This window comes from Herpailurus yagouaroundi, unplaced genomic scaffold, assembly GCF_014898765.1.
Source record: "Herpailurus yagouaroundi ecotype Mexico unplaced genomic scaffold, PumYag 29, whole genome shotgun sequence".
Lineage (NCBI taxonomy): Eukaryota > Metazoa > Chordata > Mammalia > Carnivora > Felidae > Herpailurus > Herpailurus yagouaroundi.
In genome coordinates this window covers 113047433-113066397 of record NW_024412377.1, presented here as the reverse complement: position 1 = coordinate 113066397, position 18965 = coordinate 113047433, and the positions used below count along the sequence as shown (strand labels likewise).

Below are 18965 nucleotides of genomic sequence, written 5' to 3'. Positions count from 1 at the left end.
CCTTGTTTGTGCCGACCGTCGGCTGCCACCTGCGAGGTTTCGCGGGAGAGTCCGACGGGCGGCACAAACAAGGTTATTTAGGACCCGCGCGATCGTTTTTTGTGGGCTTGGGTTTTAGGATTCTTGAAGCTTCGTTTCTGAAGACTTAGGATTTACCTGCTTCAAGGGGACAGGGTAGTTAGGGGAATAAAATTCTTTCTGTTGAAACCAGACTCTTTCAGTACGCAGCCCGGCCCCTGCTAAGTACCAGGCCTCTACATTTTGGCGTGGACATAAAGAAGCAAACAAAAACAATGTTGGAGGCTTTAGAATTTACAGATTTGACAATATGCTGTATTTTCACGCTGAGAACTAAGAGTACTCTTAAAGGAACAGCAATGTGAATGCCCATATAATATGGGCAGGTGACACATGTCCTGCATACATGCTTCCTCCGTGCTTGGGACTGCAAATCAGAGACCAGGATGATCTTGTAATGCCAAAGGAAGAAGCCTGGAAGGGTGTTTCTGCCCACCCTGCGCACAAAAAACTACAAAGGTGAGAAAATGAAAAGACCATATCCAAAGGTATCATATGGAAGCTGGTTCCATTTACCAAAGCTGACCCTAGGGACCACAGGCAGACTACATAAAAGGATCAATTGCAGACAACTTTACTGCATTAGCAAGCAGATAAACAAAACTTTCAGGGGGGAAAATAATCCAAACTCCAGAGTCGCATCTTAAAAAACTTGGTCCTTGTCAATTACAAAGACTACACTGAAAAGCTTAAGTGAGGTCGGTGAGATCCCTTTTCTTTGTCTTCAAATCTACAGGAATTGAAGGAGAAGAAATTCTGCCCTTGAAATTTAGACTCCATAAAAGATCAGTGGGACAACAAAGAACTTCGCACACTGAATCTTGGCTCCTGGGATTTACCAGATAGGTTTTAATACAGCATTTGCAAAAGTTAGAATAACTTTCAAAGTATTTGCTACATCTGCTACATGGCTCATTGTTATCAAGGATTCTTGGACTGTTTGGTATTCACTTTAGGGACTTAGGTTAAAATTTGTCTTTTTTATTCCTTTTTCTTTTAAGCACCAATCTCTGTAAATATATACTTTAGGTGCACCAACAGCTGCCTAAATCTTGCAAGGTAAATTAAAGAGTAAGACTGGACCTTTATTTCCCCTAACAAAAGTAACAACCTTAAAGACAATTTAAAATAATAAAAATAAAGTATTTTATCTGTGTAGCCTTTCCCTGATTATAAGAATATAAAAATATTAAATGATTCTTATAAAAATGGAAAAAGAGAAACATGACACAACGTAGAAAGTCCCTTGTAATCCCATACCCTAAGGATCACAAACAATAATTAAGCCTATGACCATAACCCAATTTCATTTTACTTAATACCTTCCATATGCAAGTATAGAATAACCTAGTTGAAATGGTAGTATGTCTACTATATGGTTTTATTTTGTTTTTGCTTTTTTCCGCCTCTACTGCATAAAATAAGGATGCAGGACATTTAGAAAGGAAATTAACTTATTTTAGGTTGAGTTGTCTATAGTAAGCACATCCAGTGGGTTAGAGATGCAAAACCATTGTTCATTGCCATCTCTCCAGTCACTGGCAACATAAAGAAGCCAGGAATCTTCTCTCCGCACCTCTAAGGGTTGGTTTTCCATGTTCCTCTCCCTTCACTCCATATCTTTCAAAGTCTGAGCCCCAAAGGGATCTTCCCAGTGTAAGTAATCTTCTCCTCATCTTCACCAACTTCTCAAACTTTTCAGAAATACAGGTCTTGGGCATAGCTGAATGTGGTGCCACATATTATATTTCAGTATTTACTTTTTAATCATCATGGGGGAAAAGTAATTCAGTCAAGTTTCAATGCTTCAAGACATCATACACTTAAATATGGGACTTGACCTTAAGAAGGCAGAATAGCAACAAGAGGGACAACTTATTTCAGAAGATCTACTTTATGTTCATATCAAAAATTAGCCATTTTGACAATCAGCATTTGGGTACAATAATAGTGTGGTACACATGTATATGTTAAGTTCTACCCACTTCTGCATGCATTGTATAAATTTAGAGAGTGGTCACTACCTACCAATAACCAAGAAAATAATTACTGACAGAGCAAAGACGTTTGTTCTATAAAACTGTTGTTCAAATAAGGAATTATTGCTGATATTACCATAGAGCTAAGAATACTACTTTTTCCAAATTCCTAGGTTTATAGGCAATATGGCCAGCCACAATTTTTAAGGATCATTATTAAATCTTAACTTTTAGGAATTTTAACCCCAAATGTTCTAAGACATTGAGTGACTGACCTTTTCATCCCCACTAAAAAAACCTCACTGTGGACTTGCCAGCTATCCTACAGGAAATTGAGTCACCATACCAAACAACACACCTAAACGTCATCGACAGCTAGCAGGACAAAAACAGTGACCTAGTTTAATTTTGGATTTTACCAAGAACATACACCGCATTCATTAATAAAATGCTTTCTCTCCAAAGTATTCAGTGTGGCACTACTTGAAAACACTATATGAGAGGTTTTTGTTTTTTTTTTTCAACCATCCAAAATCTTGCTAAGTCAAGGAACTGCAAGGAGAAAAATGCCCAAGCAACAACTGTTAGCTAAATCCCATCAAAGCTAGGAGAGGACTATCAAACAGCAACAGAGAAATAGCTTGAGCTCTTGGAAGTCCCCTCCTACAGCAGTGCTCATTTTTTGTTTTTTGTTTTTTGTGTTTTTTTTGGTTTTTTCAAGCCACCCTTGAACTATGTCACACCTGTGTTTCTGCTCAGGATCTTCTGTGAACAAACAGTCCTCAATTCTTGCAGGCCAGCACTAGGCTTCCGTCACTGTGATGCAATCAAGGGTTCCCCTGACACATGGCCTGAAACAGTGCCAGGGGCTCCCGGAGAAGATGCTGAAGCAGCAGCTTCCTTTTGAAAAGGGGAAAAAAGTCATCGCCTTGGAGCCACAGCAGTTAGCTAGAGGCTGAGGTGGTTTTCTTGGGAAACGTTCAGCCAGTTACTCTTCTCCACGGCTTAAAACAAAGCTGACTATTGAGATGAAAGGATCCATTCTAACTGATGTGTAATTGTGTGGATATTGGTTCTTTTTTATGGCCCGTATTTGAATGATTAAAGGTCCATGTAAGTTAGTGATAATTCCTAGACAGGCCTATCGGTGTAAATGAAGAGAACAGGTACAAAAAAAAAAAAAATCACTTTGGGTACCATTTGTTCACATTTAATTAAAATATAAATATAAATACTAACAGTTGATTCAGATTATTGTTAAAAAGAAACTTCACTAAATATCTTCAGAAAGCAAATACTTAAATACATGTATCTTCCTAATCAGGTCCAGCTTCTCCCATCCTAATTCCCACCAAAATTCCCTCTTTGTTCCTAAGGATGGAGTTAATAGTGTCTAAAGTAGGTAGAACTGGAGGCAAATGATTCCTATTTCACCATGTATTGCTTCAAGGGAGTTACTCCCTGAGTTTGCTACAGTAGAAGATTTGTCCAGGTTAGCTCTAACTTTTGCTGACTTACGTTTTTTGTTTTTTTTTCCCTTCTATACACTTTATCTGATGGGAAATACATGAAGGGATTGGATTCACTTTCAATGTATACATGTAACAGGTTTAAGCAGAGCCTTGCTAGTGGCAAGCTGCTCTCATTGCCAAGTGTATTACTGACATCAAGTTCTTGTTTTGAAGTTTTTAAAAATCTTATGAAATATATAAAATTTCACTTAGTACTTCCAGAAACCTCCAAAGGGAAGATGTACATGGTTTTGTGAGGTTTCTTTTCTTCCTTTGTCTTCCTACCATCTATTGTTGTTTTTTTTTTTTCTAATGCCATCTAAGGCTCTAGTAGAATTTTTATAATGAAATAAACACAATATTAGGTTTCAATTGACTTCTACAACCAGCAGTAATTCAACAAACATTTGGTTAGCACCAACTATGTGTCATGCACTTTATTAGAGTCTATAAAAACAAGGTGACTAAAAGAGTGTGTCCCTTATCCAAGGAAAAGCTAGACTTTGACATTGGAGATGATTTAAGCATACTATATTGTAGAAAGCATTCTGAAAGGAGATAGCATGTAGGCTATTGGAGAATAAAAGAAAGCTATTTAAATACACCATTCCCTGACATTTACAGGCACGCAATAAATATTTGTGAGTAAATAACCAATAAGTACACATGTATTATGACCAAAAGAATATTTCTTTGCAAGTAATATTCAAGCAGTAATAGTTTCCTGGGTATGGCTCTCTAGATATATTCATCTCTACCTATCTCTTAGGCTCAGTCTACTGCTTTCTACCTCTCCTACTTGTCTGTTTTTAAAGAATGTCAGGAACGGGAGTGCCTGGGTGGCCCAGTCGGTTAAGTGGCCAGCTTCGGCTCAGGTCATGATCTCATGGTCCATGAGTTCGAGTCCCGCGTTGGGCTCTGTGCTGACAGCTCAGAGCCTGGAGCCTGCTTTGGATTCTGTCTACCCTTCTCTCTGCTCCCCCTTCTCCTCACTAGTGCTCTGTCTCTCAAAAATAAATAAATGTCAAACAATTAAAAAAAAATAAAGAATGTCAGGAACTAACATTGCCAGAACTTGGGTTAAGTACACCATGGTGTCTTTCTGGAGAGCAATGTTAATATGATGCTTAAAATGATAGATATGGTTATACATACATAAAATGATCTTTACAAAATCAAAAGAAATTTTGAAAGAACCCATCAATACACTAGTACGCAGCTTGGGGATAACAGGTGAATGAACTAAAAGTCATGTGCCATCCTCCCAAGATCAGGAGAATGTAAATTAAAACTGCGGGTATACTGAATCTCCTACTTACTCTTGCTAATTCTAAGTCTAGCCAATCTGTAGTGCTCATGTTACTTTCTAGCAGACGCATTTAAATGTATATTTCTCTCTCCATATAACAAAATTAAATACTGTCTATCCCCTCTCCATGTGATTATTCTATGTTTTCACTGTTTCATCTCCATCATCACATTCCCATCTGCTTTCCCATCCCTGTGCCACACACACGCACACGTGCGTGCACACATACACACACACACATACACACACTGTTGGTTTTTCGTTTCTACGTTTTCCTTAGAACATGACTTTCCTGTCTTAAGAACCACTTCTTAGTCTTTATATTGTATTGACCAGTTATATTATATGATATATTTATTTTCTGTAAAAATTTTACTTAATTCCTTGCTCACTATTCTATCTTGCACATTCCATCATCCTCATTTCCTGATCTTTGTTCTGATGTTTCACAAGGAAAGAGGACCTCTGTAAATGATTGCCCATAAAGGAGACACTGGTGGAAGGTATATCTTTTGATTTCTTGCACTTTAAATTTTTTTTTTAATTTTTTTTCAACGTTTTTATTTATTTTTGGGACAGAGAGAGACAGAGCATGAATGGGGGAGGGGCAGAGAGAGAGGGAGACACAGAATCGGAAACAGGCTCCAGGCTCCGAGCCATCAGCCCAGAGCCTGACGTGGGGCTCGAACTCACGGACCGCGAGATTGTGACCTGGCTGAAGTCGGCCGCTCAACCGGCTGCGCCACCCAGGCGCCCCTAAATTTTTTTAATGTTTATTTATGAGAGAGAGCGAAAGAGAGAAAGAGTGTGAGTGGGGGAAGGGGGCAGAGAGAGAGGGAGACACAGAATCTGAAGCAGGCTTCAGACTCTGAGCTGTCAGCACAGAGCTCAATGCGGTGCCTGAACCCATGAACTGTGAGATCGTGACCCGAGCCCAAGTCGGACACTTAACTGACTGAGACATCCAGGTTCTCCTGATTTCTTGTACTTTAAAAGGCACGGTGCTTCTTAACCTTTTCAGAAGTTCAATAAACCTTTGAGAATCTGATGCCAATCTCCCTAGAAAACTGGACACAAGTCGGTATGATCAACTTTTTTATTTTCAAAGTATTCACTGACTTCCCTGAAGTCACCATGGACTCCAGGTTGAGAATTCCTATCTGAATAGGGAGGAGAAAATACTTGTTTTCATCAAGAATCTTTCATTCAGAGTCAGTACCTCTGCTGCCCTCTTTGTTTCCTTACTCCCCTCATTGTGAAATACCTAAGAGAAGTAATGCCAAAGGGTCACTCATTTCGTTTAAAGGAATTGAAGTCAGGGCTAGGAAAAAAAAATTACACAACATGTGTCCAAAGAAACAGTAGGCTCTTTTAAACATTAAGGCTATAAACAGAGTCTCAGAAGGGTAATTTATTATGTCCAATTTTTGTTCTCACTACTTGTGCTATAAGTAGAACATGTGAGTGAGAAGCCATGTTGGCCTACTGGTAAACCTGCATTTGTTAAATGTATGCATAATACAGAGCAAGTTTCAGAACTCAGAACCACATTAGGAATACTTGGCTTGCATACTTGTAAAAAGTTTGGTCCATGCACAAACTTAATTAAAAGAAATTAGTTTTCTAGGTGTATGAGAGTATCTAGGGATATTTAGATTTGGATAGGAAAGTTTTTTACACATGTACAAGAATCTACAACCTATAGAGTTTCCTACCAGGGGTAGTATGACAGATCAAAAAGAGCATGGCTTTTGGAGTCACCCAGAATTTGAATTCTGGTTTTGCGATTGTTCTAGTTGTGTTATATTAAATTAGCCATTTAAATATCCAAACCTTTATAAGTAAGTTGGGAAGTTTTATGAGAAATGCATTTAAAAATGCATGAAAAATCCCAAGGGCCATATCTGACTTATAGTAGGTACTCAATCAATAGCAATTATTATTCTGACTCACCATATGAGGTTGTTTAAATAAGTTAATCTGCAATAAGGCATTTAACACATGAAAGGTTTCTTCTTCTCTCACAGGTTCTCAATCCTTAACCAATTACTTTTCCTATCATTACCATCAACACCCAACCATTAACCAGTTCTGGGCTGAATATTAACAAGGAATCTACGATCTAGAATAGCCTTCATAAGACCACACCAATCATGTCAAATCACTGTGTATAAAAAATATGTATAAGGTAAGTCACGGGTTAATAAAAGAACACCATTTACTATGAGGTTACTGGGAAGTTCATTCTAATATTTCCCAAAGAATGTTCAACTGATTATTACTCTTATAAGATTCTTCTTACCAAAAGAATTGTGTAGTCAAACAAGTTTGGGAAATGTTATATTTGTAGTCTCTTTGCTGTCCTTTGTAATGGACATGAACCTACCAAAAACTATAAGTTGCACAGCAAAGAAACCTGTTTAATGTCATTTAACACATATTACCTAAACTTATTTGATCCTGAAACAGGTTTTTTTCTCATGCAACCATTATCATCTTTTGAAGGGTACTTTGGGAAAGTTTGTTCTGTACCATATTAGATGAGTCCAAAAACATAAACACAATATATACCTTTTGTAGGCTTCCATGTATTTGCAATCTGTCATGTTTTCGACATCTAATTTCCCCTCCTCAGAGCTTTGTGTACTGTTGAGAAATAGAGAGTAATCTTCATCCTTTCCTTCCTTTCTTTTTTTGTCTTTTTCCTTTCCCCAGAAAGAGAGCGGTTAAAAAAATCTATAGCTATTTATTGAGTCTCTGATGTGCTGGTGGCTGTGAAATGCAAGAACATGAAAGATTCAGCGGCCTGGACCTGGGAAGGAACTTACAATATCCCGCTGAGAAAATCAGACACGTGACCAGCTGCTGCCTAGAGAAACTGTGAGGAGGCGTAGAAATCATTCAGTATGTAAGTGCTACTGTAGTTCAGAGCTGAGGGTGGGGGGTGAGGGGGTGGGGAGAGATGTACTGTAGCTAAGCGTGCAGGGTTCCAGGAAGAAGGTGAACCTGGATGTAGGTCTTAGACAAAGTCTGTGGTTTGAATGGCTGTGGGAGGAGGGTATCAGCCGGCATTCTTTTCAGGTGAAAGAAATGTGTGAAGCCTGAATAACAGTTATGTGTGTGGGCGGTCAATAGCCTGGATGGAGTAGACTCCTTCCAGGGAGGAGAAGGGAAATAGGGTTGAACACTTTAATGCGTGGCCTTGAGCTAATGGGTATTGAGGGAATTGGATAAGTGCACTGGTAGGCCAGGAGGATGAAATAAAAGAGTGAAAAGGACAGAGGTTAAGAATCCTTTCCAGTAGTCCAGATGTATAGTGGTAAGCAGGGAGTTCTAGAAGTATTCATTTTAGTGGCCTACTCAGACAGTAATGGGCAACAGAAGTAGCATGACACTGGAGACAGAGATCTAGGTTCCTCGGTTGGCTCTGCAACTTAGCAACCATGTGGCAAATTTAGATGAATTATTTAACTTCTCTACCTCAGCTTTCTCTTTTGCAAAATAGGGCCCAAAATACATCCTACCAAAGGTCACCCCCCCCAACACTGGCCATTTTCCACATCTTATTTGAATTTTAAGACTAACTATAATTTTAAAATCACTTTCCATCTGCCTATCTCATTTTTGTTTCATTTCAACTTAAATGCATAATTTGTTTAAAAAATTATAAATATTTATCAAGTCACTTACATGTAATACATAACACCTGCTTTCAACAGCAGTGCATCTCCCCCGCCGGTCTCTTCTTAAAATACAAAGGTATCAAAACAATTCTGTACGTATTTTTGATAACAGTAGTAGTCAGCACCTGGATCTCTCTGAAAATTAACCCAGTTAGTATTCACTATACCTTCTACTTTAAGAAATTTAAACTATAGTCGTTTTATTAAGCAAGATTAATAAAACATGCTATTCATGTTTTATTTTATTCTGAAGATTAGATTTTGAAAATATATATTATCCCATAGCAATCTGGACACATCTTGCCATCCATGATCATGTAACTCCAACTTTTATTTTGAGTATTCCAGGTTTATGTTTAAATGATATCTCCTTGGGGCGCCTGGGTGGCGCAGTCGGTTAAGCGTCCGACTTCAGCCAGGTCATGATCTCGCGGTCCGTGAGTTCGAGCCCTGCGTCGGGCTCTGGGCTGATGGCTCAGAGCCTGGAGCCTGTTTCCGATTCTGTGTCTCCCTCTCTCTCTGCCCCTCCCCCATTCATGCTCTGTCTCTCTCTGTCCCAAAAATAAATAAACGTTGAAAAAAAAAATTAAAAAAAAAAAAGATATCTCCTTGATAAGAGAAAAAAATAATTGCATAGCATTTTATTCCCATTGTTTAAAAACTAAATGGTTACATACACAAACATGTACACAACACACACACACACACACACATGTATGTGTGTATGTATGTATTTATCTCTGAGGCATATTTACTAGCTAGAATTATTTTATTTAATGTGTGGGAATTTTGCTTTGAGATCTATTAAAGTATTAATGTGAGTAAAAGATTTTTGACTTAAGACAAGCTTGAGATCCACTAAAAGTAATGATTGTAGTATGGACTTCTGGTGACTTTGTATTTTTTTAAACAAGTTTTCTTTCCCTCTTCTCTCTTCATCCCAGTTTGTAATAAAAGTCTGTGGAATACCAGGATTTCTCAAGTACAAGCTATCTAATATGCAGATACTTTGTAAAGCATTTCTCCTAATATGTGTGAATTTCTGGAGCACACCAAGTTTTACCAGTTGAACACACAAACAGGGATCACTCACTATGGGAGCCAGACACATCATGTGAATGAAGGAATGATGTGGTGAGTGGGGACTTCCGGAGCAGCAGGTGGAGACTTCAGAGGTCATATGTGGGAATGCTGCCCAACTGATGCCAGATCTTCAGACTGTTCAAAAGAATCCCGCATTTGAATTTTTTAATGCAAAATCTATATTTTTAAAATTTTGACAACAATTCAAAAAAAAGTTAAACATCTTAAGGACGAAACAAAAGTCTATGGACCTTAGTGGCCAGTTTGCAACTTCTAATATCAACAGTGCTTAGCACAAGTGACAGAGACCTTCCTGAGAGCAGTACTTCAGGGAAGCCCATAAGAACATTATAATTTCAAGGTAGAGAAATTAAGTTAAGAAGCATTTCTGGAATCTAGGATGCTAATATGGTGTTGTTAAAAGACTATTTGGAGCCAAAAGGCAGATTCCTTTCCAGGTTCCAATGGTTACTCACAACTGGTCTGGCCCAAATAATCTCAGCTGTCCATGGACCAACTGGACCCCAATGAGATGTCCTATGAGGAATTAGGCCTGACCAAAAACATCTGACTCTATGACTTAACAATTGCTAAAGACCCAACCAATCAGGGAGCACTGTTTCCCAAAGACTGCCATGCATCCTAACCCTTTCGTTGGCAAATGAATAGGAAAAATAAATCTTTCCACTTAGCCTTCATTTTCCTTTCTAGTTCTTAGTATCTTACAAATAAATTCCTGGAACACCTATCTGTTTCCTCCATTTGTAGGGGTTTTTTCCTTTGTCAACCCCTCCTACAAAATCATATGTTTCCAAAGCACCTCTCGTATAATAATATCTGTCCTTAGGCAAGACCGAATCCTGGATTTTTAATCCCTATTGGCTAGCATTCAAACTTGTTAGACTCTTGAGAACTCCTCTAAAATCCATCTGACTGGACCCACCTGTCCTTGCCATCCCCTGTGGCTGATCCCACCCACATACCCACCTTTTGTCAGCAAGAGTCCCGTGTCTTCATATTTGGTCATGTTTGTGGCTTGCTGGTCCAATACTGCCCTCCCATTTTCCTTCCATCTATTCAATTCCTACTTTTCAAAGACTAAGTCCTTTATGCAAAGTTTCCTTCAAAGGAAGCTCTGCAAGAAGCAGACGACAAACTCTCCATAGGAATAACAGGAAGTTCTCTGGTGGAGGAAGTCAGTCTTGAGATCATCCAGGGAAAGGCAGTACTCAGGAGGAGATTAAGGGCAATGGGTTCCCGAGTTGGAGGGAAACCACATACTTTATTTGTTTTGGTTTCACCTGGACTGAGTCCTTTCCACAGACAAAGTTGGGAAACTAGGGACTATTACATGATTCATCCTTATATAGTTAAATGTTAGTTTGATTCAACCAGTAGACAAATACTTGTTGAACACCTGCTGGGAGTATCTGGTAGGCTAAGAGGTACTAAACTTACAGAGCCGAATGCAGATCTCTGGCTTTAAGGAGCCTACCGCTTAGAGGTAGTGAGCGACAAATGAACAATCACAGAGATTTCAAAAGAAATGCATGTATGTAACAGCAGAAGCATGCAGAAGGTCAAGAAAACTTAGAGTATCCAGCCAGGCTTCCCCTAGAGGCTGCCCATGCTCTGCTCTACCTGCTAACTCATGGTCAGAGGTTGCAAACTTAGCTGGGACTTTAGAGAACAGTGTGTCAACAACAGAAGAGTGGGTCTGGTGGCTCAGATGGGGCAAGAACCAGCTCACGGCATAAGACCTCAGGCACACCATGCACAAAAGAGTCTTTTCCTTCTCTAACTCTCCAAATTCTCCAGGGGAAGCCTAGGAATGAGGGGGAAAGGGACATAGGGAGCTACAACCACTGCAGCAAAAGGAAAGAATAGGCCCCAAGTCTCTGACAGTGTAGAAACTCAGCCAACTGTAAGCTGGAACATCAAGATGATAATGTTTATTCAAAAAATATAAAGAGGCAACTGTGGGAGGGAGAAGAGAAAAACTGGGGCTGCCTGATAAGTGGGTGAAGAAAACCCAGTACCTTAAGAACTTGATTGTATTTTACAGCTTGAATTCCTCACTTGCTGCTGCCTCTGCCTGCCTCCTCATCCTCGTCCTCCTCCACAGGAGCAGGCCTCCATGGCCCCAGAGTCGTGATCTCTTTGTGGGGAATGAACATTTAGAAATGAATTCATCTAGGCAAGTAACCATCGCTAAATTAATTTTCCTTCAGGTTGAGTGAGATTGGCCCTTGAATTTAGCCTGTGTGGTGAGGTCCTAGAGGAAGGTGTGGGTTCTGCCAGCAGAAAGCCCCTACTCCAGCTCTAACCCCACCCATTCCTTTATTTAGAAACAAGACCACCAGGTCCTTGCTCTTTTTACTCCCTGAATGGACAATATGCTGACTTATCCTGGTACAGAGAGGGACCTTACAAGGATTGAAAATCCAGGAGAATAGTTTTTGGGGTGAGGTAGTCCTTGTTTCCAAACCTAAGCTTTGCCACAGACTAACGTGAGACCCTCATACAAGCTCATTAACTTACCTAAGCCTGTTCTCTGATTTGTAAATGGAGAAAGCAGTACCCACATCATACAGTGATTTTGAAGATTAAATAGGATTATGAATGTAAAGCAGTGCTTGAGAAACAGTAAGTGCCCCAAAAAACAATGATGATGATGAATTTTATATGCAGGCACATAGAGTGTATTAGGACTTTTTGAATGATTTCCAGCTCACTCCAATGCTTCACTCTTCTTCCAGCTTCTCTTATCCACTGACTGACTGATGGTCTCCTCAGCATTTGTTAATGTGATCAAGAACAGTAATTCTGGAAAGTACTCTCAAGTTATTTACCTAATTAAACAAACATACTTTTTAACCCAGACGCCCTAAATCTCTGGTAGCTTGTCTTTGCTGATTTGGTCTGAACAGCTCAGCTGGTAGGGAAGGACTTTCTGGTTGGAAAAAATATATAATTAGCAGACTGGAAAACAAGGACTCCTGAGTTTAAAAAAAAAAAAAATCACTAAAACAGCCTGATCACCCTGTTTACTTTGCCATCATATCTCATGTTAGTTGGGGACTGGGAAAATCCAGGTTACCACCCAGCAGGAGTTCCCTCTAAAGATAGAGACTGGCAAATATCATATGTGATGCATGAAAGCCAAATTATAAGTTTCACTCTTCAAGTAATTAAATCACTAAACAGTTTAGCACAATGATTTGTTTACTAGTAGACTGATTTTCTCCAGGGTTGGAACCATATCAAATTCATTTTTCAATCTCTGGTGCTGGACATTGGCTGTCACATACAAGGTATCCAGTAAATGTTTTTTGAATTTAACTGAAAAAGCATGGAACATTCCCTTTATTATAAGAGTACTTTTTGTAACGTTTCCAGACTTTCCAACACATCTGAGAATCAATAACTAGATTGCTAGAGGAATATTAACGTAGTAGAGGGGCTTGGAAACCTCATTGCCTATTACACGATCACGGGACCTTTTGTACAGGGGACAGAAATCACTGGCAGACTGACCCAAATCTCCATTTTTCCCCTCGTAGCAACCTATAGGACTATTTATTCTCCAGGTACCTAAATATACTAATACATTTATTTGCTTAGATATCTGTTCCTTATGGGTAGGGGGTCCATACATTGCAACTGGCCTATAATTTAGTAGGTTTAAATCTGTTATTCAAGGGTAGTTATGAATAGCACTGCCTTTCACTCTAAAAAGTGTTCTGGTTTGGATGCTAAATCATATGGACACTACTTTTGGGACAGTCCATCACACATCATTTAGCCATCCAGCTCTACCTCCCCTGGAAGTCTGCGCACTATGCCTGCCCAAAGCTTTCCTCTATGGAGGTGGCTCTGTCAATCACTGCATTCAGGAGCTTTGGAACTGCCCCCGAAAGAACAGACACCTCTCTCTACTGAGAGAGACACTCTCAGTGGAACAACAGCAACAAAAATCAATTCTCGAAATTCAAGTCTTTCCTTTCATCTTAGGTAGACCTTTTACAAACACTAAGAAACACTAAGAAACAAAGGATTCCTAATAATGACAACCCCACATTTACTGAAATCTAGAAGACATGCCCATTTGAAAATTCTAATCTAGAAATTAAACTTAAGCTTCTCAGGTTATACTGCCCCTTAATAACATAGCTTATTTTGTCAAAATCAGTTAAAGTCCTCTAATGGGATTTGGAAGAAAGGGACAGACAAAAATTAAAATGCAGCTGGTCAAGGTAATCTGAAAGCTCAATTCATTCAGTAAATAACAATGACACTTTAACAGGTTTTTTTTTTGTTTTTTTTTTTTTTGTTTTTTTTTTTTACTAATTGGATGCAATTGTGCTTGGCTTTAATTTCTTATAATGAGGGAACAAATTTTATTACTTCATACTTTTAGGGACATTTGGCTACATCATGTTTTGGTGCTTCCATAAACCCCAGTGGAAACTAAATTAGCTCTGTGATTGCTCATTTCCCTATTTAGTGACATGTCTGCCTCGTGTCAGCAAAATGGTAACCATTGTCTACCTTAAACCATGATACTGCAGTAGATTTAAAAGAAATTACCTCTTGTGTCCCTTTCCTTTCAGAATTCCCTATTTGTAGCTATCAAATTTTGGCATGCTAGTTGGGACGCAATCTTGTTTGAACAAGCAAAGTAATTCTCATGTGAGACTTTAGGATTCTCTGTCCTGTAAGTTCTAAATGTACCTATAATTCAAATTTAGATGAGGGTATGCGTTGGTAAGAACATGAAGAGCATCAAACAGTTTTAAGAACTCAAACGACTTGTACTTTGTGCTACTAGCTTCTCCTTTCCCCAAGTCCATGTGGACGTGCAAGTTTGAGGTAGGGAGTCAATTGCCACGTACTATGAAAAATAATTAGTCAGTAGTCTAACACATTTAATCTTGAGGCTCTTATCCAGAGCAGGTAAAATATTCTAGCAGAACTCAACACAAGTTTCCCCGACACTGTAGCTACTAAGCTCATACTGTGAAAGATTATACTATGAAAGAAATTGCAAATACAGTGTTGCAGACTGACATTGTTTAAAACACATGCAGCATTATTATAGGCAACACAATGGCAGAGACTGCTAGCTGTCCCCTAACATTGATGCTTTTCTTCATCAGTTCTATTAGAATTCTAGTTTTACCTAAGCATATGACTGCTTAAAACTGAGAACATTCTCAGACTCCTATGTAGCCAGATGTTACCACAAAAGTTAGTTCTGATAAATGGGTTGGAAGTAGACATGTTATGTGGAAGTTTCAGGAGCTTACATTAAAAGATATCTGTCATATATCTTTTCTTTTTCTTTCTTTTCTCTTTCCTATTGGCTAGAATAAGAAACTGATGGCTGGAGCTAGAGCAGCCATATTGGACCATGAGTTACATTCAGGCATACAGGTCACATCTAACAGCATCAAAAGGAAAGGCACATGTGTCCTTGAAGTCTTTGTGGAACAGTGTTGCCACATTAGCTCTAGTCAGCTTACTTTCAGATTTTAACATGATAGAGAGAAATGAACATTTATCTTGTTTAAGCCACTTGTATTTTAAATCTGTATTTGTGCCAAACACTATCCCAACTAATACAAACACCAGTAACAACACTCTTATTCACCTATGACCTAAGACTCTATTTTAGTCTTGTTAATAAAGTGTGTTCATCTAGGAAAGGCTAAAATTTAGATATTGGATGACTGGTTTCCAGCTTACCATAATTCAAAGATATTGTACAATAACACACTGCTAGTTAAGAGCTTGCTCCAGCACTACCTCAAAATGATTTATAGAAAACACATCAAACATCTATAAGAACCACCCTAGAGTTTCCCTTGGGGTTTAGATATTTGTCTTTCCAGCCAGATTTGAAAGTCACTCTAGCCTGGAAGCCATGACTAAAAAATGGTTTCGCTGCCATGAAGAAGAATACTGTCATTTTGGGGAGCTTCTCCTTTGGCCCCCTCTCCCACTCATTTATACCCTTGAATACATGGATATTTACATATTTTTTTTTCTGACTCAATAGTCTTTGAGCACATTGCTCTTGTTAAATCATTAAAATCTGGAGGGTCTTTTCAAAATTCTGTGATCTATCATTTAAAGCCAAAGTTCTCTCTTCCTGCAAATCCAGCAGCTTTAAAACTAAACTCTTGCAGATCCAAGTCATGTCTGAAAGGTTTATAGAATGACATACTGTGGTCATACGATCAGGGCACAAATACCTCTGATGGTACAATATTTTAAGACAAAACAGTTTATGTGTAAGCTCCATGAGGTTATAGACCATGGCCCACTTATTTATTACCAAATCCCCAGCTCCTGGAACAGTGCCCCTCAACAGAAATCTGTTGAATAAATAAATGAAGAATCTGCCTGGTGTAGTAAAACTGTTATTTGCACACACATGAGGTCCATCTCTGTGTGTACACTGAATGTACACACATAGCCTCCTGGATGACTTTGCAGTACTGGGCCTCTATATCGTCCACCTCAGTTACCAAGGGACTCGTTTTTCATAAATGGCTCCAGCATCACACTCTCCTCCTACAGAGAGTTTTGCTGCCCGTTCTAAACCCTTAAAGCACTGCCATTCTCACTTAGGTCACCCAATACATAGGTACACTGTTGGACATACTTGGGTGGAGAGGGATATGTATGCTTAAATTCCCTTTGAGCAAAGACCGCAACTGTCAGAAATGTGTTAGTTATCAAAATTAGTTCCATGGATTATGAAACATAAATCTCAGTTTCCTGTGTTCACAGCCATGTAAACTTGCATTTTTAAGTTAAGTGAGGAAATAAAAATAGTTATAAGAACCATTTTGGGAGATACTGGTGCAGTATTAAGACGATTCCCCACCAGACCCCTGCTCTCTAGAATCTATTCAGCATCACCAGTGCCCTTCCCACTTCCCTACTGCTGACCATCAGACAGCTAGGCAATGGCATTGTCTAAATAGAAACTACTTTAGTCTTCCAAAACTTAGAGTTATCTGATCACGAAAAGAAAAAAACAGGATCAAAACTACAGAAAGGCAAGATGTTCTGTCTGACCTAGTGAATGGCGGCCAATACTAATGCCATCTGTAAGTTCACTAAACAGATAAAATGTGTTAACTAAGAGGAATCTCTATTTGTATTAATTCATCCAATCTTCCTAAAATCAGTCATTTCAAACATATTGACACACCATGTATGCTTGCAAAATTTTAAAAAATGAGTGATATGACTTTTTTTAAAAGATAATTCAGCTGTTCTTTCTACCAGTTTTAGTATCTGTGTAAGAATTTGAGGTAAAAAGTATAAATAAGTCATCCTGAAAAGTTCAAAGACAACCAGATGTTTGAGACTGTAATGTAGTTATAAGGAAAACTGTCCATCTTCTTGGGAGGTATGCATTGGGGAGTTTGAGGATGGAGGGCTATGATGCGTATAGCTTTCTCTATGGTGGGTCAGAGAAGAAAAATTGTGTGTGTGTGTGTGTATGTTTGTGTGTGTGTGTGTGTGTGTGTGTGTGTGTGTGTGTGTGTGTAAACAAAGAAACAATGAAAAGTACATAAAGGGGATGTTGACAATGGTGAGAGATGTGCACATGTTCTTTGTAGTAGTCATAAAGCTTTCCATTAAATTTGAAATTATTTCCAAATAAAGTGTATTCTAAAGGTGATGAGAACAGTGACAAAGAATAAGTCATTTTATGTTTGAGCATTTTTCCTGCTCCCAGTATAGACACACACCTCATATACAGACAAACATAAGTGACACTTACTGTACTTCCTTGCCTACATAGTAAGTGTTAGCACAGTACATAATGGAAAACTACATCTTGCAATCTATTCATTCATTAAACGTCTAAGTGATTCTAAGAGACCTTTTAGACAATGATTTGATGTTTGAAACAATGATTTCGAAGACGCATTGTACTTCCTTATGAATGAGGCCACCCTTCATGACATATTCAACGTGCTGAATGGGAAAATCTGCAGCCAAGAATATTCTATCCAGCAAGGCTATCATTCAGAATAGAAGGAGAGTCAAAGAGATAAGGAATTTCCAAGACAAACAAAAACTAAAGGACTTTGTGACCAAAAAACCAGCCCTTCAAGAAATATTAAGTGAGATTAATATTAATTGAATGGGAAAGAAAGTCAGAGTGACAAAAACTAGAAAGAACAGGGAAAATCTCCAGAAACAACGACAAAACAAGCTATAAAATGGCAATAAATACATACCTATCAATAATTACTATGAATATAAATAGACAAAAAACTGCAATAAGAAAACATAGGGTGTCATAATAGATTAAAAAAAAACAAGACTCATCTATATTTTGCCTATAAGAGACTTATTTTAGACACCTGCAGATTAAAAGTGAGGGGATGTATAAATATTTATCATGCAAAAGGAAGTCAAAAGAAAGCCTGTGTAGAAATACCTAATATAAGACAAACTAGACTTTAAACCAAAGACTGTAACAATAGATGAAAAAGGGTACTATATCATAATAAAGAGGTTTATAGAACAGGAAGATCTAAGAGTTATAAATATTTATGCCCCCAACATGAAAACCCAAATATATAAAGCAATTGAGAAGACACATAAAGGAAATAATCAATAATACAATAATAGTAGGGGATTTTAACACCTCCCTTACATCAATGGACAGATCTTCTGAGCAGAAAATCAACAAGGAAACAATGGCTTTGAATGACACACCAGACCAGATGGACTTAACAGATACATTCAAACATTTCATCCTAAAGCAGCAGAATACACATTTTTCTTAAGTGCACATGGGACATTCTCCAGAATAGATCATTTACTAGGTCACAAATCAGGCTGCAACAAGTACAAAAAGATTGAGATCATGCCATGCTATTTTCTGACCACAATGCTATGAAACTTGAAGTCAATCACAAGAAAAATTTAGAAAGACCACAAATACATGGAAGTTAAACAACATGGTATTAAAGAATGAATGGGCCAACCAGGAAATCAATGAAGAAATAAAAAAAAAAAATACATGGAAATAAGTGAAAATGAAAACAAGACTGTCCCAAACCTTTGGAATGCAGCAAAAGTGGTCTTAAGAGGAAAATATAGAGCAATACAGGCCTTTTTCAAGAAGTAAGAAAATTCTCAAACAACCTAACCTTACACCAAAAACAACTAGAAAAAGAACAACAAATGAAGCCTAAAGCCAGCAGAAGAAGGGAAATAATAGAGATTATAGCAGAGATAAATGATATAACAACAAAAAAACAGTAGAAAAAAAACAATGAAACCA

At 38.3% G+C, this 18965-nt stretch overlaps 1 protein-coding gene across 9 annotated transcripts in view; it reads right to left on the bottom strand.

The window, feature by feature from the left end:
• The window catches only part of PDE4D (phosphodiesterase 4D), a 1431601-nt gene that overhangs the window by 52913 nt on the left and 1359723 nt on the right, over positions 1-18965 (bottom strand). The window lies entirely within an intron of this gene.